The sequence below is a fragment of the Pan troglodytes genome, chromosome 17, assembly GCF_028858775.2.
Source record: "Pan troglodytes isolate AG18354 chromosome 17, NHGRI_mPanTro3-v2.0_pri, whole genome shotgun sequence".
NCBI classification, from domain to species: domain Eukaryota; kingdom Metazoa; phylum Chordata; class Mammalia; order Primates; family Hominidae; genus Pan; species Pan troglodytes.
Genome location: NC_072415.2, coordinates 24,883,620 through 24,902,952, shown reverse-complemented (window position 1 = coordinate 24,902,952; position 19,333 = coordinate 24,883,620). Strand labels below are relative to the sequence as shown.

The 19,333-nt window shown below is 40.4% G+C and overlaps 1 protein-coding gene and 1 non-coding gene across 23 annotated transcripts in view; both read right to left on the bottom strand.

Moving 5' to 3' along the window:
- L3MBTL4 (L3MBTL histone methyl-lysine binding protein 4) overlaps positions 1-19,333 on the bottom strand; it is a 470,574-nt gene that overhangs the window by 46,531 nt on the left and 404,710 nt on the right. The window lies entirely within an intron of this gene.
- LOC112206330 (U5 spliceosomal RNA) lies at positions 16,225-16,341 on the bottom strand. The gene has a single exon (XR_002940553.1). It is a non-coding gene; the product is annotated as a U5 spliceosomal RNA (small nuclear RNA).

The window sequence follows — 19,333 nt, the reverse complement described above, 5'->3', positions numbered from 1 at the left end:
AAGGAAAGCAGTGGGCTCAGAAATGACCTGAGAAGACCTTAAGTTTACACCTCATGCTGATGTCTGGCATGGAGCTACCAAAAAACAATTAAAAAACCCCAAACAAACAAAAACCAAAATCAGAAGCAGCAAACCCTGGGGAAGGTGGGGAATCTGATTAATAGAGATACTATATTATGAGATTCAAATGGTCAGTTTCAACAACAAAAAAATACATGGTATATGAAAACAGGAAAGTATGACCCACTCACAGGAAAAAAATCAACAGAAAAATAACTAGAATGAAAAATTCACTAGAGGGATTCTAAAGCAGATTTGAGTAGAAGTAAGAATTAGTGAATTTGAAGATAAGACAATTGAAATTGAGTATGAGGAATATAAAGCAGTAAGATTAAAGAAAAGTGAAGAGTCTAAGGGATCTGTAGGACAGCATAAGCAGACCAATATACACATTGCAGGAGTTTCTGAAGGAAAAAAGAGAGGGAGCAAAGAGCACAGAGAGAATTTGGAGAAACAATGGCTAAAAGCTTCCCAAATTTAAGGAAAGTCACAGATTTACAAATCTAAGATGCTCAACAAACTCCAAGTAAAGTAAACCTCAAGAAGACCCACAATGAGACATACTATAATCGAACTTTCAAAAGCCAAATACAAAGAAGGAATCCTGAAAGCACCAAAACAAAAGTGACTCATCATTACAGGAATCTTCAAGAAAGTTATCGAAGAATTTCTTAGCCAAAACTTTGCTGGCCAGAATGCAGTAGAATGATATACTTAAAGTGCTGAAAGAAAAAATAAAATCATCAACCTAGAATTCTATATAAGCCAAACTCTCTTGCAAAATTTGAGAGAAACTTAGTAATTGCCAGACAAACAAAAGTTGAAGGCATTCATTTTCAGTAGACCTGCCTTGTAAGAAATGCTAAAGGGAGTCCTTCAAGTTGAAATGAAGGACTCTAGACACTAATTTGAAGGCATATGAGAATATAAAGTTCTCTGGTAAACAAAAATACATAGACAAATATTTAAAAAACAGTATTACTGTAATTTTGGTTCATCACTTTGCTTCTTATTTTCTACATCATTTAAAAGACTAATGCATAAAAACAATTATTAGCCTATGTTTTTGGACACGTAAAACATAAAGATGTAATTTGTGATACAAGTAACTGAAAAGTAGTGAGAATGGAGCTATATAGGAGCGGAATTTTTGTATGCTATTGAAATTAAATGGGTAGAAATTCAAATTAAAGAGCTACAATTTTAGGGTGTTAAGTGTATAATGTACATGGTCATCACAAAGAAAATAAGTACAGAGTATATACAAAAAGAACTGAAAAAGGAATTTCAAATTGTCACAACAAAAATTCACTAAACACAAAAGAATACAATAATGTAGAAAATGAAGGATAGAAATCCTATATGGTATACAGAAAACAAACAGTAAAATGGAGGCAGTAAGTCCCTCCTTCTTAGCAATTACTTTAAATGTAAATGAACTAAACTCTCTAATCAAAAAACAAAGATTGGCAGAGTGGATAAAAACCATAAGCCACTTATATTCTATCTATAAGATACTCATACTCATCTTAGATCCAAAGACACAAACAGTTTGAAAGGGAAAAGATGTAAAAGGATATTCCATGCAAAAAGTATCTCTATTTATAGAGATACTATATAAAATATAGTATCTCTATAAAAAAGGATATTCCATACAAAAACAGTAACCAAAGAAGAATGGGGCACTTATATTACTATCAGACAAAATAAGCTTTAAATTAAAAAGATTACAAGAGAAACAGAAGGGTGTGATATATTAATAAAAGGTAAAATACAACAGGAAGATATAACAATTATAAACATACATCTAATAAAGGACTCTCAGAATATAGGACACAAAAATGAACATAACTGAAAAGATAAATAGACTATTCTCAAATAATGACTTGTGACTTCAATACTTCACTCTCAATAATGGATAGACCAACCAAATAGAAGATAAGTAAATAAACAGAGGACTTGTATGACACAATAAACCAATGAGAGCTAACAGGCATAAACAGGACACTTTAACCAGCAGGATATATATTATTCTCAATTGCACATGAGGGATTCTCCAGGATAGACTATATATTAAGCCACAAATCATGTCTCAATAGATTGAAAAAGATGGATATCATATAATGTATCTCCTCCGACCACAATTAGGTGAAATTAAAAGTCAATAACAGAAGAAAAACTGGAGATTAAACAACACATTCTTAAATAATCAATGGGTCAAAGAGGAAATCACAAAGGAAATCAGAAATATTGAGAGACAAATTTACATAAAAACACCTCATAACTTATGTGATGAAGCATAAACAGTGATAAGAGGCAGATTTATAGCTGTAAATGCTTACATTAGAAAAGAAGAAAGATTTTAAGCCAACAACCTGACTTTATACCTGAAGGACCCAGAAAAAGAAAAACAAATTAAACCCAAAGCTTCCAGAATGAAGAGAATTAAAGATTATAGTGGAGAAAATAAAATAAAATAAGAGGAGAAAAATAAAAGAGAAAATTAATGAAACCAAGAGTTGATTTTTCAAAAACAATTAGCAAAGTTGGCAAAACTTTAGCTAGATTGACTAAGAAAAAAAATGAATACTCAGATTACTAAAATCACAAATGAAAGTGAGGATATTCATACTGATTCTATAGAAATGAAAAGGATTATAAGAGAGTAGTGTGAACGACTGTCTGCCAACAAGTTGGATAACATAGATGATATGGACAAATTCTCAGAAACACAAAACCCACCATGACTTACTCATGAAGAACTAGAAAATCTGAATGGACCTATAACTAGTTAGGAGATTGAGTCAGTAATCAACACCCCCTTGTTAAAGATAAGCCCTGGACGAGACTGCTTCACTGGTGAATTTTACCAAATATTTAAAGAACTATCATCAATTTTTCTCAAACTTTTACAGAAAACTGAAGAGGGGGAACACTTTCTAACTCATAGAAAGGCATTCAAATAGAAAAGGAAGAAGGAGAATTATCTCTCTTCACAGATGACATGATCTTACATGTAGAAAACCGAAGAAATCCTAACATGTCCACTGATAGATGAACAGATAAATTATGTCATATATATCCAACGGGATATCATTTACCTTTAAAAAGGGATGAAATTCCAATACATACTTCAACATGGGTGAACTTTGAAGACATGACATTAAGTGAACACAAAAGGACAAATATTGTATGATTCTGTTTATATGAGATAGTGAGAGTAGTCAAATTCATAGAGACAGAGAGTAGAACAGTGGTTACCAGGGCCTGCAGGGAGCGGCAATGGGGAATTATTGTTTAACGGGTGAAGAGTTTCAGTTTCAGGTGATGACTAACTTCTGGAGATGGATGGTGATGCTGGTCTCACAACAACAAAAATATACTTAATGCCACCAAAGTGTAAACATAAAAATGGTTAAGATGATAATTTTTTTTTTTTTTAACTTTTAGTTCAGGAGTACGTGTGTGGGTTTGTCAGCTGGGCACAATGGCTCACACCCGTAATCCTAGCACTTTGGAAGGCTGAGGTGGGTGGATAACTTGAAGTCAGGGGTTTGACACCAGCCTGGCCAACATGGTGACACCCCATCTCTACTAAAAATACAAAAATTAGCCAGGTGTTGTGGCTTGTGCCTGTGTAGTCCCAGCTACTCAGAAGGCTGAAGCAGGAGAATCGCTTGAACCCGGGAGGCGGAGGTTGCAGTGAGCTGAGATCACACCACTGTACTCCAGCCTGGGCGACACAGTGAGACTCTGTCTCAAAAACACACAAAAAACAAACACACCAAAAAGGAGCACATGTACGGGTTTGTTATATAGGTAATTTCCATGTCATGAGGGTTTGGGGTACAGATTATTTCACCACCCAGATAATAAACATAGTACCTGATAAGTAGTTTTTAGATCTTCTCTTTCCTCCTATCTCCACCCTTAAGTAGGCCCTGCTGTCTGTTGTTCTCTTCCTTGTGTCCATATGAACTCGATGTTTAGCTCCCACTAATAAGTGAGAACATGTGGTATTTGGTTTTCTGTTCCTGTGTTAGTTCACTTAAGATAATGGTGTCCCGCTTCATCTATGTTTCTGCAAAGGACGTGACTTCATTTTTTTTTTTTACGGCCATGTAGTATTCCATGGTGTATATGTACCACATCATCTTTATCCAGTCTACTGTTGATGGGCATTTAGGTTGATTCCACGTTTTTGTTATTGTGAATAGTGCTGTGATGAACATATGCATGCATGTATCTTGATGGTAGAAAAATTTATGTTCCTTTGGGTATGTACCTGAAAATGGGATTGCTGGGTTGAAAAGTAATTATGTTTTAAGCTCTTTCAGAAATCGCCACACTGCTTTCCACAATGGCTGAACTAATTTACATTCCCACTAGCAGTGTATAAGCATTCAAAATGGTAAATTTTATATTGTGTATATTTTACCATAATTTAAAAAAAAACAGAAGACACTGAAGCCACATCTATAACATATGCAAGGAAAGAAAGCATAAGAATGAATTTTATGTCTAAGTTGTCCTTCAAATATACAGGTTACGGACAGTTTTAAACATGCACAAACTCAAGAAATATGGTTCCCATTAGTGCTTCTGGAGGATATCTCTAGAGGGGAAGCCCTGCAGCAAGAAGGCTGATGCCAAACACTGAGTATGTATAAGTCTAAAACACAAAGAAGACAAAGGGGTCAGAACAGTTCAAGAACATGCGTTCCGACAATGGAGAACACTGGAGAAAAAAGGGAGGCATGAGGTCAAAGACAGAATATGCTCCTTGACTGCTTGATATATAAGAACTATGAGTCAAAGAATATCATACAAAGCCAACAAATCAAATAACAGAAGTACACAGAAATTTAATAGTATAAAGACAAACATCCGTTAAGGCAATATTATTGAGTAAAATCTGGTGTGAAGGGGAGGAGAAGAAAACATCATTTTTCTCACTAATATAAAAAAACTGGCATACAAATTTAGTAACGTACATAAGCATGAAGGAATTGCAGGCAAATGACTACCCCATAACCCAATGAGGGCCAGATGTTTTATAGGCTCAAATTATCAAACCTTCAGAAAGGAGAGTAAGGAAAATTCTCTTCACTCCTACAACTGATCTAGCAGATATTAAAGCATGTTATGAAACTTCAATAGTTAAATAATGTGGCACAAGTACATAGACAGACCAACAGAGCAGAATAGGAAGTTCACAAATAGACCAAGTATTTATGGAAATTTAGTACATGCTAAGGAGGCATCTCAAGTTAGTAAGGAAATGATGTAAACAGTGTTGAATCAGGGTATCTTTCTGAACAAAAAACAAACAAAATTAAGTTGGGTTCATAGCTGACATGATATTACAGGATAAATTCCAAATGGCTAAAAGATTTCATGTAAACAATAAAACCCATAAAAAAAGTTGAAGAAAATATAGCAGAATTCTATCATAGCATGGAAAAGATCTCTCTATGTTATTAAATCCAAGAGTAAATAAAAAATTGGTAAACAAGGGCAAGTGAAGCCTAAATCAACCAACCAACTAAATAAACAAACATAACGCTCACAAAAAAGTAAAGTCAAAAGCCAGACAACAAAATGGGGTTTTAAAAAAAACCATTTGCGACTCATATCACGGAGAAAAATCTAGTGTCCTAAAGCATAAAGATAAAGAGCTCTTAGAAACTGCTAAGAAAAAAACTAACGTGGCAACAGAAAGATTGCCCAATCAAACACAAATGACCCTTAAACATATGAAAAAAATGCTCATAATATAAAAACTTACTTGTAATTAAAAAAAAACTCACGATAAGAAAATGCAAATTAAATTTATACCAAGATAAAATTTTTCAATTTACCTTGTTGGAAAAAAATTCAAATGTTTGATAACATGTTTTATTGGTACTCAGAAAAAAGCATTCTCAATAATTACAGGAAAGAATGTAAATCAATATATTATGTATGTTGGGTGATTGGTTATTAAAGTAACAAATGTATATTCTGTTTCATTCTGCCATTCCACTTTTGGGAATTTATCCTGTAGGCCTACTAGCACATGTGCAAAATAACACATGTACATGGTTATTCACCATAGCATTGTTTGTAATAACAGAAGACTGGAAATACCCAAACGTCCACAATGGAGGAGTGGTAATGTAATGATATATCCATCCTGTGGAACACTACCATGGAGCTATAAAACTACCCTCTAGGCACTAAGAAGAGGCTCCCTTTTTATGAGTGGGTTGAAATTCACAGGATATACTGTTATGTGAAAAAAATTCCAGGGAGCACAGTACATACAGCATGCTACTTATTGTGTTAAAAAACGGTGAGGATAAGAAAATCTACTACGTTTGCTTGCTTACGCCTAAAGAAACTCAAGGATACATGAGACTTTTGTACCATGTGAACTGGCTACCTATTCAAAAAGCAAATTAAAAAGGCAAAAGAAAATGCTAAGATAGTTGTGTTTTATGTTTTGCTTTACCAGAGGATCTGTAAGATGTGGTTTCTTTTGTTATCTCATTGCTTGATCTGGAGAAATCATAAGGAAATATGACCTTTCTTTGATCCCAATGGTAAGTGGCCACGGGGATCTATCCTTGCAGAGTGAGAATGGGAGACCCCCTCCCCAGCACACTGAGCCCTCCTCCACACTCCGCTCTGTAACTACAGACCCCACTCTTCCTCTGCAGGAAGGCTGTGACCTTGGCCTTGGCTTGGTTTTTGCTGTTCTAGAGGCATGTGACAGCTCAAGGAAGGTCGATCCCTATCTGACAAGAGATGTCTGTGGGCTCCTCAACAATATGAGATGTTACAACTTTCTATCCAGGTGTCTTAATTTGGGCTACAACAAAATACTATAGATTGGTGGCTTCAACACCACCTGAGGAAGCCCTGTGAGGAGAGGCTGTGATGATGGGAGGGAAGTTCTTGAATCCTCACGTGGCCTTTCCTAGGTGTGTGTGTGGAAGGAGAAAGAGCTCTTATGTTTCTTCCTTTTCTTACAAGGGCATAATCGTGTCTGGGGGCTTCACCCTCATGGCCACATCTGAACCTAAATGCCTCCTGAAGGCCCCACTTCCTACTACCCTCATTGGGGATTAGGGCTTCAACACATGAATTTGGGAAAACAGAAACATTCAGTCCAGAGTATCATGGGTTTGGATTTTGTATAAATTCCTAAACTGCGTACTGTTTATTACAATGTGGCCCTTTTCTTTTGCCAATGCCTTTATACAACCTGATGTTTGCTAAGTCTAGGAATGAGGCAACAGTCTGTGTGTTGTCTGATGGATTGACATAAACCATTTCAGACAAATGGAGAGCCTCTCCTACTTCAATAGACCTCCTTTAGGAACCCATTTCAGGGTTTAACACTCTCAGTGGGATGGGAATTACTTATTGTCCAGCTATAAATACCAGTGATTCCTGTTCGGCACAAGTAGCTCAGAGGTGTGGCGAGGAACCACACAGACCTCGGGAGGGGTGAGCTATAAGGCGGGTTCAGACCTCAGACAGAATGACCTTGGCTAGGGGTGGCAAGAAAGGTGAACATCTGGCAGGCAAAGATTCTTAGTTACAGAAAGGCAGATGGGCAGGCAGGACAAGAGGTCTATGGCAACCTAAACGTAAGGGCCAGAGAGTGAGTCCAGGAGTTGGGGCCTCAGGCTGACAGTACAGGTAGGTGTTAGTAGCACCATGTGCCTTGGAGGAGCAACGACCAGTCAGGATGAGACCAGTCTCTGGTCCTCAGGCAGCAGAGGACAGACTGGGTGAAGACCTGAGGGTCTGGGTCCAGGCTGCCCAGGAGCCTTGAATTTCCCTGTTTCCACCAGGAACTCAAGGCTCTCTAACTCGACACATTACAATGCTTGTGCTTCCAAAGTCCATGGAGAAGTCAAGGTCCTAAAGGCCAGTTTTAGTACCACTGCCCCTTGGTATTCATGGGGAAATTGGTTCCAGGACCCCTTTGGATACCATTGACAAGGTGCTTGAGTCCATTATATAAAATGGTGTGTATCTGCACACAACCTATGCACAACCTCCTGTATACCTGTAATCATCTCTAGATTACTAATAATACCTAACATGATGCAAATATTGTACTGTATAGTTTTTTACTTATGTTATTTTTATTGTTGTATATTACTTTTATTTATTTACTTGTTTTGAATGTTTTCAGTCAGCAGTTGGTTGAATCTGTGGTTGCGGGTAAGGACACAAAGGGCTTCCTGTAAGTGTGTGTGAGAATTCTTAGCACAACTTCCATCTTTGATATTTAAATCAATCTAATTTGGTTCTATTCTATTTAGCCTTAAATGAGACTACAAACAAAGTTGCCCATTATCTCTTATGAGTCAGCTATGGACTTAAGAATCATATTTCATTAGTTCCTCAGTCATCTTATCTAGACTTTAAGAAACATACTTTAACCCTCCATCACCAGTCTTTTTTTGGCTCTTTAAAATCGATGTTTGCCTTCTGTATCCTTGTCATGTTTTCCATGATGCTTTTAAATTCTAGTTTTGACTGGATGTTCAACAAGGTGCAAAGTCTTTTTTTTTTTAAGGTGGTAAACTGAAAGTAATACATTTCTGATTAAAAAGCCTCTATTCTCTCTTTCTTGATAAGACAGGCATTAAAATATAAAAGCCAGAACATGAAATAAGAAGTGCTAATGAAAATCTCACCAAGTTGGAGTTTAGAGTTTAAAATGTTGCTAATCTAATAAGAAACCCAGGATGAATGTGAAGGATCAGGCAGCTCAGAGAGGATCTGTGCTGTGCCTTCAAAATGTCCTCCAAATTTCACATGAAAAATGGTTTGTGATTCCTTTTCATCAGTGATGACTCAACTTATTAAAAAAAATGAAGCCTCAACAAGTACAACTGGAAAGGAGCCTCCCCACCACCTGCATAAATGATCGCTGTAGTCAGCGCCACTTGCATGTGCGGTATTAATACTGCACATTTCTCCTGTGTGACAGATCTGGTTTCAATCTGTGTTTCTTCAATTTTTATCAGTGTTGGCCTAGATTTCCAAAGCTGAGCTAAAATGGAAATATCCTCCCCGCAACCCGCTTTAACCCATCTGTCTCCTTTTATTTACATAATATAACATCTTTTTCCTTGAAGAAGTCTAATTTATTTATTTATTTTTTTAAAAAAAGCAAAATGGAAGTAAAATAAATAGAAAGTCTTTCCTCACAAAATAAAACATAGGATCTTCCCTGTGGGTTTATACCTAACCAGCCCTCACTACGACAGCAAATTTAATAAAATATCAGTATGAGGCAAGGCTAAACATCAAGAAGAACATTTCTTTAATATGCCCATGACTTTAGAATCACCCTTCACTTGTCAAGTGATTCAGTGACACCTTCCAAAATACAGAATGCAAGAATATTTCTGATAATCTGCTAATGTTGGTCTCCTTATTCCAAAGTGGGGAAGTCAACCTGGATAATGACTTTGCTAAGTGCCGGCATGGGAAGGGTTTATAATTATGCAGACTCTGTTGTTGTTACTGCTGTCAACAGAATAATTTATCAACTTACGGTGTCTCATCAAGGGACCAAAAGCACATCACCAGTAAGAAATGATTTCTAAAGAAGACTTAATTACCACTCTATGTGTTTTTAATGCTGGCTGAAAATACACAAGAAGACAAGCTAAAGTGACATGTGACAAGTTCTCATTTAGTCTGTCAGCCATGATAGCATATTCAGAAAGATAAACAATAAAAAAAAGGATCAAGAGATAAAGGTGGATCCTCCCATGACCTCAAAATAATTATAGTATTTGCTGGTGAGGCCAAAGTTTCTGTACACAGACACCTGACATAGACAGTTCTATGGAATTCAAGGGAAAATTAGGGGAGGGGACAGGTGACAAGCTCAGTCTGTGGTATTAATCGAGTAGTATTCTGACTGAGCCCCATCTGAATTTTTATTTACCCATTCTAATATTTCCTGGAAACTAAGGCTTTTTACTTCTCTCTCAGTCTACTCAAAATGAACTACTCCCCACCCCAAGGTGTTGCCAGCATTTATTTACCCTTGTGAAGGCAGCGACATATCATACCCTTCGGTGCCTCTCCACTCCTTCTCCATCCTCAACAAGCAAGTAGTCACTAGCAATTAATCAGACCAGCTCAAAGGAAACACGGTGGCTTTTAGGCATACAACAGACCCATTAGACATGGAGGACAGAGGCCTGTTTCCCCTATGTTCATGGTTTCTTGTAATAACACAAATATATAGTAAAAAGTGACAGGAGTTTTGGCTGAAGTTGAATTGTTAAAGGGATATTTTTAAGTAAAGGAAAAGTCATCACTGTTTATTGAAACAATGGCCTGGGCTGCTTTTCCGATTCCCATTAGTAGTAAACTTTGCTTCTGGACAGAAACCTTTTCTTTTGTTCTTTGGCTTGAAGCACATTAAATTCAAGTTTTCCTTAAAAATAAAATCTGAAATAACTCCTTAAACCTGCGGGCTGCTGGACTACGAAGATGGGAGGAGAGACATTTCAGGAGTCAGCTCAGGTACCTGTGCTGTAAAGCCTGGCACAGCTAACATCTAGAAACTGGACGCAGATTAGAGGAAAAGCAGAAAACACGGAGTGAAGATCACAAAACAATCAAGATGAAGAATGGAGGAACGGTTATCCTAAGAGCTGTCAGGGAGGGCCACAGCAAATGCACTGAGGGATGTATAGTTATGTTTGCCAACTGATGAAATAAATATCAACGAGGAGAAAAATCTCTTAGGAAACAAGCAAATCGACAAAAAGGAGATAAAGAAGAACTGCAGGTTTCAAATCTCTGGTGTAGATAATTTTAAAAGCATACACAAACATCAGATTTTAATGTCAGTTTTGTCAGAAATCAACAGGATTAACCATGTTTCTCTTTTGATTAGTGGTGATGGCATGCCCTGGCATTTTCTGTATTAAGTTCTCTGTAAGAGGCTGGGCGCAGTGGCTCATGCCTATAATCCCAGCACTTTGGGAGGACAAGGTTGGAGGACTACCTGAGACTGGGAGTTCAAGACCAGCCTGGGCAACAAAGTGAGACCTTGTCTCTACAAAATTAAAAAAAAAAAAAAATTAGCCGATTGAGCCCAGGAGTTTGGGGCTGCAGTGAGCTATGACTGCGCCATTGCACTCCAGCCTACACCACAGAGCAAGACCCTGTCTCTAAGAAACAAACAAATAAACGAACAAAAACTCTCTGTAAGAATCCATGGGAACACGTGCAGTTTCTTGTGGATCTGTGCACTTTTATAAACATGCTGTGCCTTTACTCTCTGTGCAAGCTTGTCTCTCATTCCATCTCTAATTTGCTTCTGGCACCTCTCCTCTCTTCTTTCTGCTTCTCCCATTTTTCTTCTCCAAGGGGCAGCCAGAGGTCCCCATCGCAGCACAGTTCCTCAGGTCTTGGCTTTGTTTTCCTCGCCTGATGGAGCAGTGTGACCAAGTGGTTCCCTCAAACACAGGCTCACTCTTTTAAGGGGAAACAAATAATCAAACCTTCCAGTCACTCACTGCAGGGTCCTTGTAGGTCCAATTCTGATGCCAGAAGGAATGTCTCAGTGTGGACTGACTTGCAATGGGGACCTAGAGGCAGGCACTGGCAGGTGAACCCCAGCCCCGCTGGCAATGGGAGGCAGCTTTTTAAAGTTAGAACATCATAGTGAAGGGAAGACTCACCCGCTCCTTCTCCGTGCCAGCTCTCTCTCCTTCCAGCTTCCTGCATTGTCTTGCTCTTCCCCTCACTTGTCAGCTACAATTGGCTGGAACACAGTCTTGGGCTGACTCAGAACGCAATGTGTAAAAAACTTTCAGTTAAATACTTCCTTCACTTTTCTATGATGATGAGGAGCTGTGCTCTTCTTCTGATCCTTCCACTTCCAAGACACTCATAGATTCCTGCTCACCGTCTCTCCCCATCTTCTCACTCTGCTCATACCCTTGGCAGCCCTAGCCCCACCCTTGCCCAGTGAACGCCTAAGTTCCTTAGCGCGTCCTCGGCCCTCTGTGACTGGTCCAACGTCCCTGCCATCTGCTCTTGAAGTACTGCATATGCCTGCCTTTCAGAGGTCTTGCAATTCGAATTTTGCATGATTTGCCATGTTTTTGATTAGTCTGGCTTTCCTACTGTACGTATGAGGCAGACATAGCTTCCAGTTTTGTCTATGATGATCCTCAAATCTGGCACGTATTAGGCAACCAGAAATATTTGCTGAATGACTGAGTGATAAAAGGGATTGATCTGATATTTGTTCTATTCTTGTGATATGCTTTCTCAACTATTTTCTCCTTCTCTTGGTACCAGGTCTTTCCTGGTAGAGAGAAGAAAGTCACTCCGTTTTCTCATAGCCACTCTGAGGGCAGGCAGCCTGGGAAGTGGTCTGTGGAGGCTTGTGGCTGGCAATGAGAAGACTTCTCTTCTAGTTCAAAGTCAAGAGCCCAGTATGACCTTTGGCCAGAGACTTCATTACTCTGGGCCTCGATTTTCTCTTTGGTAAATGAAAATCAATTCTTTCTGCTTCTTCTGCCTCATATGGGGCTGTTGTTGGGACAAAACTGAGTTTTAAAGGTGCTGTATAAAGATAATGGTTACACAAACATAATGCATCCTTAAAGTAAAATACTTTGTGGCACTTCTCTACCATCTCTTAAAATTTCACCTACCACTGATGAATTCTCTATAATGTGGGCCTTCTTCTTTGAAGAAGGCTGATTTTCATAGAAGCTACCTTTTCAGTAAACAGATCATCCATCCATCCATCCTGTAGGCAAATTGTTACTGAGCACACAATTATGCAAGCAACTACAATACAGAATGGTAAGGTCCTGGAGAGGAGAAGTAGAGGCTGCTCAGGCAGAAAAGAAAAGCGTGCCCCATCCAGATCATGAGGTTAGAGATGGCTGCAGGGTAAGTGAAGTCTGCACTGGCATCCAAATCTCGATTAGCAGGGGATGGCAAAGTGAGGGGCGTGTGTGCATGTGATCAGAAGCCAGAGGTGAGAGGAACCTGGAGGACTAGAATAACAGAACAGAGAGTCCACATGGCTGGAGCTCAGAGTGGGGCAGGAAGCAGAGGAGATGGTGAATAGGGGAAGAGGAGCTAGAAGGGAACAGAGGACAAAGGGTTTTGTTAAGAAAACTTGACCTTACCCCAAGAATATTGGGGAAACTTTGGCGAGCTTTAAGCAGAAACATTACTTGATTACATCTGACTTTCAAAAATGTCACTTTGGTGTGCAGTGTGAAGAAAGGATTAGTTACACAGGGCAATGGTGGAAACAGGAAGAGCGGGAGGAGTGGCCCTTGTAGAAATCAAGTGAGAAATCCTGGTGGCTTAGATTCAGGCAGTCACAGTAGGAGTGGACTGAAGTGGGTGGATATAAGGGGATGCCTTTACTGACCCAGAGATCAGGGAGGAAGGGGAGGTTTGCGGGGAAGAAAGATGATGAGGGAAGTGCTTGGGGTCATACAAATGGAGTATTTAGCAAGCAGCTGAATTTGTGAGTTAGGAGCTCAGGATAGAGATGAGGGCTGAAGACACAGGTAGATTTCAAAGTATTCTGCACAAACACTGCTAACTGAGGCCATGGAGTAGATGATGTCCCCCAGGGGGACTGTGTAGAGAAGACATAAGGTCTGGAGAAAGGAAAGGGTTCCTAGTAATCAAATTTTGAGTTACGGAGTCCAAGAAGAAGAAGGGGCGGTTATGTGGGAGGGAAGCCAGAAGGACATGGTGTTTGAGAAGCTTGCAGAAGGTGGGGGTGGATGGCAAGCCATGGTCAACACTCAGTGCCACCAAGAGATAAGACCTAAACCCAGAGACTCTTCTCATCACAATACCAAAAATGTGGAACTTGGAGTTTTAGGTCCCAGGAGCCTTTGGGGGATCTAGAACAACGCTTCCTTTATGTTACATCCTCTAGGAATCTTTGTTGACTTCTCCAGCCAGAAGTGACTACCATCTCCAAATATTTGTTGAGCCAGTACTCTTTGCACCGAGCACTGGGAATTGTAAAAGAAATAAACTATGGTGCTTGAGGGGAGAAAGCACTTACAAAAAAATTAATCATGGCCGGTGCGGTGGCTCACGCCTGTAACCCCAGCACTTTGGGAGGCCGAGGTAGGAGAATCATGAGGTCAGGAGATCGAGACCATCCTGGCTAACACAGTGAAACCCCGTCTCTATTAAAAATACAAAAAAAGTTAGCTGGGCATGATGGCATGCACCTGTAGTCCCAGCTACTCAGGAGGCTGAGGCAGGAGAATCGCTTGAATCCGGGACGCGGAGGTTGCAGTGAGCCAAGATCACACCACTGCACTCCAGCCTGCATGGCAGAGCAAGACTCTGTCTCAAAAATAAAAAATAAAAATAAAAATTCACAACTCGGTGCAGTCTCTACTGAGTGTCCTGTGACCACTGCAGAAGATGAACGCTTGGCTGGATGGTCAGGGCAGGCCTCCACTACAGGACAGGGCATGTCAGGAGACAGAGCAAGGGAAATACTCCAGGTGGAGCTTCACTGCTTGGAAGGTGTGGAAGTGGGGTTGGCATGGTTTATCTGGAGGGCAAGGAACAGACCACGTGCTTAGAGAGGAGGACTCTTCCAGGGGAGCAGCAGGGGCATGGATGGAGCCTTTGGAAGGGGTCAGATGGAGGTGCACTTTGAGAGACGGCTGGAATTTTGAACTACATGCTGCAGATACTGGGACACCAACTACAATGGTCACTCCTTAGGCGCCATTTGGCTCTGATCTGTGTAATCTTACCTGTGTGATTATGGCTTTAATTTCTCTGAAAGCAATCTGCAGGTAAGGGGCATGTGTTTTTATCCTTTGATTGTTCCACAGGGACTAGCTCAGTATCTCTAACTCAAATATTCTTCATAGGAATGAAACTGCAAAGACACCTTTGTGGCCCATGAAGCCCAGGAATGGAAGCACAAAGCTCAGTCTCTGTGCAAAGAGACACACCGAGTAGTGTACATTGTACCCAATATGTAGCTTTTTATCCTTTATCCTTTATCATTTATCCCCTTCCTGCTCCCATTCTGAGTCTCCAAAGTCTATTATACCACTCTGCATGCCTGGCAAACAGGTGATTTAACTAATAGCATGATTTACTAAGTCTACACAACCTATGATAAACAAATAGGAGAACATGGGAGCCCCTGACTTCGTTTTAGGAGGATTGGGAAGTTTTCCTGGTGAGGATGATAGCTGAACGGAGACCTGAAGGGTGAAGAGCCAAGTGGTGGGCAGAGGGCAGGGGTGCAGCAGGCAGAGAAAAGACGCTGTGGAGAGAGAGCCTGTGGGGAAAGGGCATGGAGAAGCAGCCAAGCCAGGGGTACCACAGCCTCCTGACCATCTGCCTCTCAGGGCAGAGCTGAGCAGAGGGAGTGGTAAATGGCCCAGAGCAGAGGGGGTGGTAAACGGCCCACCTGAGCTGAGCGATGTAGCCCACCATCTCCCTGGAGCCCGTGGTCATGAGGTGAACACAACACCCTTCACGGGATGCTGGTCCTGCCCATTACAGAAATCTGGCAAAAAGAAAGAAGAAAATGGCCACAAGCATTCAGCATCTCCAGCAGAGATTGTTTTCTTCTTGGAAAATGATTTCAAAAGCTGATGTTGAAAGAAACATGCAAAATGGATTTAAATGCAGTTGAAATGAGAATGGACAGTCTGGGCCTGCTGCTGATTGGAGACACTTCTCAAGCAGTGACAGCGTGAGAGATGCTGGCGCCACAGCCGCCCCAAATCGAGAAGAAAACAGTCTCCTCTTGACACTGACGCTGAGTCACAGAGCAGCAGTTGCGGAATTTTATTTACTTTTTCTAGAATTTTACACTGTAATTTTAAATTATAAATACATATTATGTCACAAAACACTACTGTCTATTTGACATACATTTTCTGAATTGTGCCAGACACTGAATTAAGGGCAGGAACACAAAATTGAGGATAGCATGGTCCCTGCCCTTGAGGACTGCCCGTTAAATGAGGAGGCAGACCCTTGGGTAACAGCCCATAATATCATGCAGAGAGTGCACACCAGTGGGATGAGTGAAGCGCTCTGATCAGAGGAAAGAGCAATTAATTCTTTTATTTTTTTTAAAACTTTTCATTTAGCCCTGCCTAAGCAAGGCCTTAAAAAGTTTGGTTATGAACTCACAACTGTCCCTCTCCATGGGAATCTTTAGTAAAAGGTGAAAGATTTAGTCGTTCTGACAAGAAACCAGAGCATGAGAGCAATTAATTCTGAGAGCTGGATTTGGGGAAGGTTGTGCAGAGAAAAGCGGAAAGCAGTCGTTTTCAGACCAGAGCCATGATTGCCTTGGAGTTGACTGGACAGCTTACAAAAAAATGTCCTGTGCACACCCTATCCCAGCCCCAGTGAAGCAGAACCTCTAGGGCAGGGAAAGCTGGAAACAGAACTCTTTCAGATGTTCCAGGGTTTTTCTTACGCATAGTAAGGTATAAGAGCCACTATTTCAAGAAATGTTTGGGATTTCAGTAGAGAGGAAGAGGAGGCTCACGGTAGAGGTGACACCATGAAGATGGAGATGTGCAAGTGATTGATCGGGCAGAGTCCTGAGTGCAGCAGGAGAGGAAGCTGGAAAGTCGAAGCGAGGCTGCCCACCCCAAGGACAGTGACTCCCAACCATACCTGTTTATCCAAATCACCCCTAAAAGTGAAAAATATACCAACATTTGGCTCCGTTTCCAGAACTGGTCTCAGGTGGGGCTTGAGCATGTGCACGTGAGCAAAGGCTGCACAGGTGATTCTGATGAACAGCAGGGCTGAGCCCCCACTGCAAAGGCTAGAACCATGGGAAATTCTGAAGTAAAGGATGACACCGACCCCTTCTCCTACCCACGGAAAGCCTGGTAGATTCTAGAATGGCCATTACCACTGACCATGTACTAAAGACTTTAGTGGCATCAGCTACATCCAGAAGCGAAAGGCGTTCCGTGTGCTGTGGGCATACTGTGTGATTCCTTAAATGTTCTAAAACAGGGGAAGCCCTACCATTTCCGCTCTACTCTGAATTCTGAGGGCCAGTTGGAATTTGTTCTTCTTGTAAACAAATGACTTCTGAATATCTAAACAGTAGCATGAATTATTAGACAACTGGATAATTTTTAGGAACTGTCAAACCAATGACATGTCTGTGCTCTGAAAGAGTTAAGGTCTGGAAGCAATCAGAGCAAAGATTCTGATTAGCACAGGAAGAGACAGCAGCAAGGATTCCAGCAAAGATGCCTGAGGCTACGCAAGTTAATTAATGACTTAACATTATCTCAGGGACCCCAAACTAACTGAAATCAACTTGTTGGCATCCTGAAAGTGAGGTGAAAGTGGTTGATAGAAATGTCATAGTATTATCTCTTAGGATTAATCATCAACATCAAAAAGATAGGCTTATGGTGCATTAGTCTTCCCCCAAGGAAACAAAGGGAGATGCATGGATATTACCTATAGCTTTTAATCAGAATTGTATTCATTGCAAATGTCTTCAAATGCATTTCTGCTGCTTCACGGACAGTCACAGATTTTATACCATTAAAGTATACCTCCCTAAGTATACTAGGCTGATGAGGCGAGAGCTTATTATGTGATATTATGTAGAATCAATATCTGGATGAATAAAGATGACCCAGAGCTAGTAAGTTACTCTAAGCATGAAGGCAACAGTGCAAATAATTCCCTAGGTTGTGGTAAAATAAGACTTTTTGTGTAAGGACTGTCCCCTTGGTTCTCAATAGTTCATTAGAGTTTAATGGAGGCAAATGGTAAATTACATATTAGACTGTAGTTTAGAAACCCCCTCATGTTGACCCAGCTGAAGTTGTAATTTTAGTCACATTCAAGAAATGTATTCTTTTTTCTTCGTTTGTCTTCAGATGCATTAATTAGTTCAAGAAGAATTGTGTAAATGAAATTCAATCAAATGATAAAATAGCTACTATCTACTGAGCATCTACTAGGTGCCAGGTTTCATATATGTCTTTTAAATTAGTCTATTTAATCCTCCCTACAGTTTTGTAAAGTGAGGTATTATCTCCACTTTTGTAGAGAATGAAATTACAATTCAGAGAAGTCAGGTTAATTCACCCAAGATGAAAAGCTAATTAGTAGCAGAGCTAAGTCCAAAGATGGATCTTATATTGGCTCCTCACACTTTTAAAGATCAACTCATGTCTTCCAGACAAAGTTAGCCACTCCCTTTTCTGTGCAAATTTAGATCATGTGTGTTTCTATTACAGTACTTGTGATGTGATAATTATTCATGTTTCTTTCTTTAAAAGTTTGTGTCCTTGAAAACAGGAGGCATGTCCTCTTGTCCATCTCTGTGTTCCCAGGGTGCATCATTTATTCGGAAGTGTCTTGAGTACCTACTGTGTGCCAGACCCTAAGTTGGGCAATGCAGATATAGGGAGGAACAAGACACACATGCTCCCTGCCCTCATGGAGCTCACATTCTACAGGAGAGACAGTTAAATAATTAAAATAGAGTATAATAAATGCTATGATTGGAGAAGTATAGGGATTATAGGATTTATGAGATTAACCAGCAAAGCTCCATTTCATATTGTAGTGAAGGATGGAGGGAGGAGGAGCTAGGAATGATTCAGACTAAAGAGGGAAGAGACGTCCAGGCTGAGGTGAGAGGGCTGGCTGTGATATAGTCAGGTATTGGGTGGAGGTGAGAAGAAGGGGGAAAGCAGGTTCTGGAAAGAGGAAACAGTATGTGCAAAGGCAAGAGGTGAGAGGGCAGGCAGAGGAGACAGATGGGGATAGAGACGTGAGCAAGGACCAGGTCATGAAGGTCCCAGAAAGCTGGTTATTCTGAGGCTGCTGGAGAGGCTGCTGAAGGGATTTCAGCATTCAGTGCCATGATTAGATTTGAAAGATCACTTTAACTGCAACGAGGAGAATAAGATGTAGGGAAGTAAGCAGAGAGACAGGAAGACCAGATAAGGAGACACCATCCTGTAGTCAAAGTGAGGGAGACTCTTGGGGCCTGCACTAGGTTGCAAAAGCAGAGAGGGAGAGAAGACTTTGGAGGCAAAATCAATAGGTTTGGTTTCTAATTGGATATAGGTGATTTGTGAAGGAGAGGAGTCAAGGACGCTCGTAGGTTACTGGCTTGAGCAATTGGTTAGATGGTGGAGTCATTTTCTGATCTAGGCTTGGAAGATAGGATAATAAATTTGGTTTGGATTAGTTTCAT